At 43.1% G+C, this 9,931-nt stretch overlaps 1 pseudogene; it reads left to right on the top strand.

The window, feature by feature from the left end:
- The first annotated feature begins 6,348 nt into the window (after positions 1 to 6,348).
- On the top strand, positions 6,349 to 7,366 carry LOC142422718 (ADP/ATP translocase 2 pseudogene; annotated as a pseudogene).
- The last annotated feature ends 2,565 nt before the right edge of the window (positions 7,367 to 9,931 follow it).

Genomic DNA, 9,931 nt, shown 5'->3' with positions numbered 1-9,931 from the left:
ACACCCTGGCCCCAAAGTTCACCTTCAGCATTCCCTGTGGACCTCACTGATCCATTCCCTTGGTGTTCTGTTGCACCCCCTTAATGATTTGCCTCGGTGTGGCGGGATCAGGTCGGTTGCAATTCCCACACTGTGTCTCTGGTGTTGTCCCCTATAGGGCTATGGGTCAGTGAGGGGCATCATGTCTCATAGTGGGGCCGGCCATGTGGTCCTCTCTGTGGACTGGCTGCTCTAATTGGGAACATCATCCTCACGGCCTGGTGGGCCAGGTTGTGCTCCACTCTCTCCTCCTCCCCCTTCATCTGCTCCCGTGTGCTCCGATCAGATATGTCCCTCTCCTGGAGCTGCAGATTCAATGCCATCCTTTAAAATAAATTCTTCTGAGGGGAGGGGCAGGTGTCCACTTAATTGTTGGGGTTGTGGCCAGTCCCCCATTTCTCAACTTTTTATCCATCAGACTAGTTAATCGGGATTTTTAAACCAAGTAACAGTGCTCATGTGCCATTGGGATCTCTGATTCCTTCTTCTTCCCAATTTGTGCCCAGGTATTTTTCAGGAAACTTTTAGTTTTCCACTAAATATATCCTAACTCCAGGCTCAGGAAAAATTTTTACACAGTTAGGAAAGTCCTGTTCTTTTCAAAAATAGCTAATATATTTTTCTTCCATCCTACAATCATCTACGAGGTGTATTCTAGGCAGCGAGTGGGACCTAGCCACCTCAGTTTCTACCTTCAAGGGTGTAAAATCTGTAACAGAAACAGTCATGTGAACACGTATTAGTGACGGGATTTGGTAATTTCAATGATACAAGGAGACTTCAAGAACTTTGTGAAAAAATTCCATTACCTTTTAATTCCTTTATTCATGAGATTTTTAAAACCTCTTGTAGAGGCATGCTAGGGATTGCTTTAAGTTGAGTGAACAATGAGACCTCATTTGATCATAAACGATGGCGAGAAGCCGTCTAGACAAACAGGAGAGTAAGTCATTAACAATAGCATCCATTTACGTAGATCTACCAGGTGTCGAGCACTCCACCAGTATTCTCATTTCATCAATACCAAGCCTTAAAAGGTAGCCAACATTGCACCCACTTTAATAATTTATGGATGAGGATGAAGAGATTAGTCATTTGTACAAGGTCATAGAGTTAGAAACTGGCAGAGCAGGGCATCTTTCGGATGAGGAAAACACTGTGTCGAGCTTTGAACTAAATGTGATTGGGGTTAGGTATTAGACAGGTAGTAGAATCTAGAATTAAATGGAAGCATCTTAATAAAACTATAGAGGTAGATGGATTATAACAATCAACCAAACAGTTGCTGTCAAATCAATCCTGACTCCTGGCAACCCCGTGTCAAAGGTGAGTTCTCCGTATCTGTGATCTTTTGGAAGCCAATTAAAAGGCCTTTCCCCTCAAAGTGTTTCTAGATGGATTTGGACCATCAAGTACTTACCTGTGCCACGCAGGAATATCTAGATGGATTATATTGTTGTTAGGTGTCATCAGATTTGTTCTGACTCACAATGGTACAACAGGACGTGTCTGCCATCCTCACAATCATTATAATATTCTGCATGTCTACATGAGATTTTCCATAACTGATAACATTTTGACGCTATCCATAGATTTTTTGTGGCTAATCAAGCCACAAGATCAGCAATACAAAACCACCAACTGCTCTGCGGGAGAAACATATGGCTTTCCGCTCCAGTAAACAGTTAACTCCCTGGGGGCAGTTCTATCCTCTCCTATAGGGTCGCTTCGAGTCAGCATGGACTCGATGGCAGTGAAACAAAGGAAGGGACTCCTCAGAAGTGGACAGCCACTTCCTTCTTCTTAGTTCATTCTTCGTTTGGAAAGTGAAGACTGCTCGCGTTGGCTGACTCTGCTGATAGTCTAAATACCAGTGACATCGTTTTCAGCATGAAAACAATTGTGAGGGTGGCGCAAGACTGGACAGTGTTCCACTCGGTTGTGCATAGGGTCGTTATGGGTGGGACTGGACCCGATGGCACCTAACAACAACAACAACAACAACAACAGCTTTCAGCATCACAGCAACACATAAGTCACCACAGTATGACAAACTGACAGACAAGTGGTGGAGCTCCACTGGTCGATGTAGTGATTATGCACTGGGCTGCTAACTGCAAGATCCACAGTTCAAAACCTGCCCCTCCGTGAAAGAAAAATGAAGCTTCCTACACCTGTAAACAATCACAGTCTCAGAAACCACCGCGGCAGCCCTAGTCTGCATGATGGGGTTATTCTGAGTCAGAATCAATTCGATGGCAGTGAGATAAATTATAGAGACCTTTTCTGTAACGTTAAATAATTTGAAGTGACTCTGAAGGGTTTTAATTGGGTGCATCAATGCAACTTTACACTGTCCAATAATTATACATTATAAAATTCAGTAGTGAATAAGTAGTAATAGTTCCCAGTCACAATAGACATGTTCATGGACAAAGATAATCTATTTTTTAAATAATGAAATTCCTACAAGCCAAGAAGAAAAAGGACATAGAAAAATGGAGATAGAAAATAACAGGTAATTCTGACAAAAAAAGGAAGAAGGAAGACAATAGCAATGGCCAATAAGTATGTGAAAATACTTATGCAATAAAACAACAGCAGATATAATTTTTCTCCCAAAAATATCCGTATAAAAACATATTTTCTCAAGAATGTGGGAAATCTTGTACTCTTACGCATTGCTTGTTGGAGTAAATATTTAATCAGACACTTAAAGTAATTTGGAAATTTCTTCTAAAATGTAAAATGTTCAGGCCCCATGACATAGTAATTCCACGTGTTGAATCTTGTAGGGAGACATCTCCACCCACGAATAAGAAAGCTGTACATCATATTATATGGCCACAGTGGTCAAGACAGTGTGGTAGTAGGATAAGGAGAGATATTCAGACCAATGGGAAAAAGCTGAAAACCCAGAATAAAACATCAGCATACAGACAACTGAATTTTGATAAGGGCCCCAAAAATATCAAATGGGAAGCAGATGCTATCTTCAATAAATGGTGCTGGAAAAAATGGATATCTACCTGCAGAAAAATGAATCAAGACCCTATCTCACTTCATACACAAGAAAAAACTCAAGGTGGATCACAGATATTGAGGCAAACCCCCAAACTATTAGGACCAGTTATGAAGGAATTGGGAAAAACCTGAGAATCTTGGCACAGGGAATACATAGGCGATCAGAAATAGGGAAGGACACAAATACAGAGGAGGCACAAATTGACAAATGGGATATACTGAAGATAAAACACCTGTGTACATCGAAAGAATTCACCGATAGTTTAATAAGAGAGCCCACAGACTGGGTAATATCTCTAGCAGTGACACATCAAACAAAGGCCTTATTACTAAAATCTATAATACTTTGAAAGCTTACAATAAGAAAAAAAAAAACTGCCCACTAAGGAGGTGGGCAAAGAACCTGAACAGAAGTTTCGCAAGGCAGAAATCCAAATGGCCAATATACATAGGAGAAAGTGTTCCCGATCATCAGCCATCAGAGAAATGCAAATCAAAACAACTCTGAGATACCACCTAACACCTCAAAGATAGCCCAAGTCAAAAAATCAGAAAGCAACAAGTGTTGGAGGGGCTGTGGTAAGATGGGAACTCTCATCCACTGCTGGTAGACCTGTAGGTATGTACAGCCACTATGGAAATAGATTTGACGATATTTAAAACAGATGGAGATTGAGTTGCCATACGACCCAGCAATACCCCAAACTCAGAAGAGGCAAGAAACAAACCACAGCCAGACATCTGTGCTCCAATGTTCATCGCGGCACAGTTCACAATTGCAAGGAGTTGGAAACAACCTAAATTTCCATCAACAGATTAATGGATCAAAACACTGTGGTATATATATATATACACACATCCCTAAAAAGCAGTGATGAATGCATGAAGCACAATGCTTCATGGGAAGAACTGAAGGAAATCATGCAAAATGAAGTTAGCCAAGCACAAAAGGATAATTACAACATGAGTCCACTGAAGTAAGTTTTTAAAAAAATAAAGGGTCATGGGGGGAAAACTACTAAATACATACATCCTGGGGTGAGGTCCAGTAACTAAGGCAGGGGCCAAACCCAATCCAGGGATACATATGACAGACAACTAAATAAGGGGGTGAAGAAAGAGGTAGGGGAAGACATGGGTTGTTGGGGAGCAGGACACTAACACACCCAAGGGGAGGGTATTGTTTATATCTCCACAGGAGATGGAGCAACCAGGTTTCAACCCGACATACCAAGACATGAATAGAGCATACCGACATGTACCAGGGAACCAATAGAGAAATCTGCAGGGCCGGCCCCAACCCCAACTTTGTGGACAACCTCCCTCAGAAGAATGCACTTCAGAGGACAGCACTGACGTTACAACTTGGGGAGAGCACTGTATCAGATTAGAGCACACAGGAGAAATGCAAAGGGATAGAGAGGGACATCCTGGGCCACCAAGCCCCGAGGACACTGTTCCTGTTCAGAGCAGACAACACACGGGGAGGACCATAGGCTGGTCCCACCATGGGACACAGCATCCCTCACTGAACCATGCACTATGAGGGACAGCACTGGAGACACAGTGTGGGAATAGTGCATGGTCTGGCCCCATCACTCTGGGGCGAGGCACTGAGGGCATGCAGCAGAGCAGCAGGGGGAGCAGAGTGAAGAACTCCCAGGGAATGCCAAAAATAGACTTTGGAGACAGAGTGTGGCACTCCATCATACTTGAGTGGAAAACACTTGTAAAGGCCAACAAACAGACCTTGAACTATTTATAGGCTTTTCCACTTTTGTCAGTGACTTTCTTTTGTTATTGTTATTTTGTTTTTGTTTTTGGTTGTAGTTGTTATTGTTTTGTTGGCTTTGACTTCCCTTGTTGTTGTTTTATTTGGCTTTGCCAGGTTTTTGCACTTATTAATGTAGTTGTATGTCTATGTAGGTAAGATAGGTGGGATAAATAATTTGGAGATGAAATGAATGGGACCAATGGTTCTGGGAGGGGGGAATATGGGAGGAGAGGTGGGCAAAAGGAAAGGGGCAAGGTAACAAACCCAGGGACAAGGGAACAACAAGTTAACTATAATCAATGGAAGGAAGGTCATAAGATTCCTAGTGGGGCTTAATCAAGGGCAAGGTAACAGCGAGGAATTACTAAACCTGAAGGAAGGCTGAACATGATGGTGGGACAGGTGGAAAGTAAAAGAAAATAGAGGGGAAAAGCAGGAGGCAAAGGACATTTATAGAGCCCTATATACAGACATGTACATATATATATATATATATATGAGAGGGGAATAGAGCTATGTACTCATATATATCTATATGTCAAGAATTAAGGTTGCAGATGGAAATTCGGCCTCGACTCAATTCTTCCTTCAACACAAGAACACTTTGTTCTAACAATCCGGCATTCTGTGATGCTCACCTTCACAACACAATCGCTGAAAACAAAATGGGTGCATAAGCAAATGTGGTAAAGAAAGCTGATGATGCCCAGCTATCAAAAGATATAGTGTCTGGGGTCTTAAAGGCTTGAAGATAAACAAGTGGCCATCTAGCTGAGAAGCAACAAGCCCACATGGAAGAAGCACACCTGCCTATGTGACTATGAGGTGTCGATGGGATCAGATGTCAGGCATCTAAGACTCAGAACAAAACTATCTCCACGGTGAATAGGGTGGGGGTCATGGAGTGGAGACCCAATGCCCATCTGTAGACAATTGGACATGCCCTCACAGAGGGGTTACAGGAAAGAGATGAGCTAGTCAGGGTGCAGTATAGCACCTATGAAACACACAATTTTCCTCTAGTTCTTTTGTCCTTCCTTCCCTCCACTACCATGACTTCAATTCTACCTTACAAATTGGATTAGACCAGAGTATGCACATTGCTCCAGATAAGAGCCACAACACAGGGAATCCACGATAGATAAACTCCTCGGGACCAACAAGGAGAGTAGAGATACCAGGAGGATTAGGGGAGGGTTGGGGGAGAAAAGGAGAATCAATCACAACCTATCACCATGTAACCTATAATCCCCTCCCAGGGGGACGAACAGTGGAAAAGTGGGTGAGGGGTGACGGAGGACAATGTAAAATATGGAAATAATAATCTATAACTTAATAAGGGTTCATGAGGGAGGGTGGGCGGGAGAGGGAAGGGGAAGAAATGAGTAGCTGATATCAGGGGTTCAAGTGGGAAGAGAATGCTTTGAAAATGATGATGGTGGCAAATGTGCAAATGTGCTTGATACACTGGATGAATGTATGGATTATGATAAGAGATGTAAGAGCCCCCAATGAAAGTATTTTTTAGCCCAGAGCCCCGGAATCAGAGCCGGTTCCTGTTCCATCTAAGCGGTCGCCCGTCGCCTCGTTCTCTTCCAAGTTCCTTCGCCAAGGACTTCTTGGCAGGTGGAGTGGCCGCGGCCATCTCCAAGACGGCGGTAGCGCCCATCGAACAGGTCAAGCTGCTGCTGCAGGTGCAGCATGCCAGCAAGTAAATCACCGCAGATAAGCAGTAGAAGGGCATCATCGATTGTGTGGTTCGTATCCCCAAGGAGCAGGGAGTCCTGTCTTTCTGGCATGGTAACCTGGCCAATGTCATCCGATACTTCCCCACCCAGGCTCTCAACGTTGCCTTCAAAGATAAATACAAGCAGATCTTCCTGGGTGGTGTGGACAAGAGGACCCAGTTCTGGCGCTACATTGCAGGGAACCTGGCATCGGGCGGTGCTGCGGGGGCCACATCTTTGTGCTTTGTGTACCCTCTTGATTTTGCCCGTACCCGTCTAGCAGCTGATGTGGGCAAAGCCGGCGCCGAACGGGAGTTCAAAGGCCTCGGTGACTGCTTGGTTGAAATCACCAAGTCTGATGGGATTGGGGGCCTGTCCCAGGGCTTCCCCGTGTCTGTGCAGGGAATGATCATCTACGGGGCTGCCTACTTCGGCATCTATGACACCGCAAAGGGAATGCTTCTGGATCCCAAGAACACCACATCTTCGTCAGCTGGATGATTGCACAGTCCGTCACAGCCGTAGCTGGGTGACATCCTACCCATTGGACACCGTTCGTCGCCGAATGAGGATGCAGTCGGGGTGCAAAGGAACTGATATCACCTACACCGGCATGCTGGACTGCTGGAGGAAGATCGCTCGGGATGAAGGGAGCAAAGCGTTCTTCAAGGGCGCCTGGTCCAATGTGCTCAGAGGCATGGGTGGTGCCTTTGTGCTGGTCTTGTACGATGAAATCAAGAAGTACACATAAGTTATTTCCTAGTGGGTTTCCCCGTGAATGGGCATGTTGTATTATATAACATATCCCAAGCATTCTTGGCAGACGGTTGGCTGTCTAGATCAATGGCAACTACCTATTGATTGAAAATGGGAAGCAATAATATTCATCTGACCAGTTTTCTCTTAAAGCCATTTCCACAATGATCATGATGATGATGGGACTCAATTCTGTTTTTTATTTCAGTCACTCCTAATAAATAAATAAATTTGAAGAAATAAAAAATACCTGAAACACACACACACAAAAAGAAAGTATTTTTTAAAAAAAGAATAACCACTATACTTTACACCTTTAGATAAGTGTTAGAAAAGATAGGATATCTTATTACTATTTTTGTTATCTTTAATTGCTTTGCTACAAAATAATGTCCATTGACAAATTTGATGTTTTCACACTTTATGTGAAAAATAATTATTTTAAAATTGCAATGTAATAAACCATGATCAATGCAAAAAAGCTGTGCATCACAACATTCTAACACTTAAAAATAGCCTACATGTCCAGCAATGGAACAATATCTAAAAATTGTGGTATGTCCCTAACCCAAAATATTACTCAGTAGTTATGAACATGAGATATTTTCATATAGACTAAAGTGGATACATTATTGAGAGGGGAGAACAATCGAATAATATCTATATAGCAACACTTATGTTAAATATACATATTTTAATACAAATGTTCTTTATATTACATTTCTATGGGTCCATGAATGTATACAAAACAGATGTAGACTGGCATTCCATGATGCTCACCTTCCCGACACAATCGCTGAAGACAAAGCAGGTGCCTAAACAAATGTGTTGAAGAAAGCCGATGGTGCCTGGCTGTATTAGACAGGGTTCGCTAGAGAGATAAAACCAGATTGCTGATAATTATATGTATATATATTTTTATAAAGATAGATATATAACACAAGAAATAAACTGTTAAATTACATACAGATAGATATATAGATAACACAAGAAATGAACAGTTAAATTACAAAGCAGTACAAATGGTTCAGTGCAACTCACTCCCGTGAGAGACTTGTGAGACACTAGCAGTCCTTCAAGTCTTGAGAGCCACCAGGTAGTCCTCTGTAGAGAGAGCTAGGCTATCCCAGCACAGGCAGCAAAACAGCAAGGCAGGTCACCAACTGTCAGTCAGGTCACCAACTGTCAGTCCCCAGCTCCAGAGATGTAAATTTCAATCATGTGGTCTTAAAGGGACCTCAACTTACAGCGACACAGTCCACAGGCTAAGCGTCCCACAGGGAGTGTAGCCTGTAAATTGAGGAACAGAACAAGTAAGGCAGCCACACAGTGGTCCGATGATCAAAGAGAGAGACAAGAAAGGCGAGGCTTAGAGAGCCATTTATCTCTCCGTCCTCTAATTAATCCCACTTGTGTTTATAGGCCAGGCTGGCACAATAAACTATCTCAATCCACCCCTTGCCAACCTGGCACCTGTACACAATTCTTTAGCCATATATACTTATATAATTTCTGGATGAAATTGATGAAATCACACTTATACTTATCATCAATCATCTATCATACATATAAACAAAAACACACTGAGTCCAATTGTATCTGATATATCATACCTGAGCAAAGGAAAGATATGCAATAAGCACATAAAGAGAAAATACATTGACAATTACAAACCTAGCTTTTGCAATTGATCATGTGGTCGTAATTGATAGGTAGAACTACCTTCTTCTACTACCCATTCTGTATTACCTTTGCCCTCAGCAAGCACCTCAACTGGCTGTGGTTTTTTGCCTGGTGGGGTGACCCAGACCTTCAATACTGAGGGGTCTGGGTCATTATAAGTCTTGTCAGGATTGGGTTGCTGCAACTTACCATTTACTTTAATAACATGGCATGGTAACACTAAGAGTCAGCCTATGGGATCTCCTGGATTCCAGACACATTCTTCTTTACCTCCATTATGTAACACTAGTCTAATTTCTCCTTGGTAATCAGGATCAATCACACCACTTAATACACTGGCATCCTTCCTGGGACCACTAGGAGTAATAGTGAGTGGTGCCACTCCAGCTTCCAACCCTTGGTTCCTGGATCCATTCATTCGGGCTATTGGAGACACAGCACCATATATTGGCCATGGTTTAGAGTGTATACAGCTTACTGGAGAACATTGCCTCAGCCCCGCAAGTTGTTACCACCTAGTTGGTGCCATAATTGTGTCTGTAGGAGCCTATTCCATCGTTCTATCGAGCCAGCAGCTTCAGGATGATGAGGAACATGATACGACCAGTGGATTCCATGGAATGGGCCCATTGCTGCACTGCATTGACTGTGAAGTGAATTCCTTGATCTGAAGCAATGCTATGTGGGATGCCATGCCGGTGGATGAGGCATTCTGTAAGTCCACGAACAGTAGTTTTGGCAGAAGCATCACGTGCAGGGAAGGCAAACCCATATCCAAATCCTGAGTAGGGAAGGCAAATCCATATTCAGAGTATTCCAGTAAGGGCAAAATGCTGTCCCCTCCATGATGGAAGTGGTCCTATGTAATCAACCTGCCACCAAGTTGCTGGTTGATCTCCCCGAGGAATGGTCCCATATCTTGGACTTA

The sequence above is a fragment of the Tenrec ecaudatus genome, chromosome 12, assembly GCF_050624435.1.
Source record: "Tenrec ecaudatus isolate mTenEca1 chromosome 12, mTenEca1.hap1, whole genome shotgun sequence".
Taxonomy (NCBI): domain Eukaryota; kingdom Metazoa; phylum Chordata; class Mammalia; order Afrosoricida; family Tenrecidae; genus Tenrec; species Tenrec ecaudatus.
This window is presented reverse-complemented; position numbering and strand designations above follow the sequence as displayed.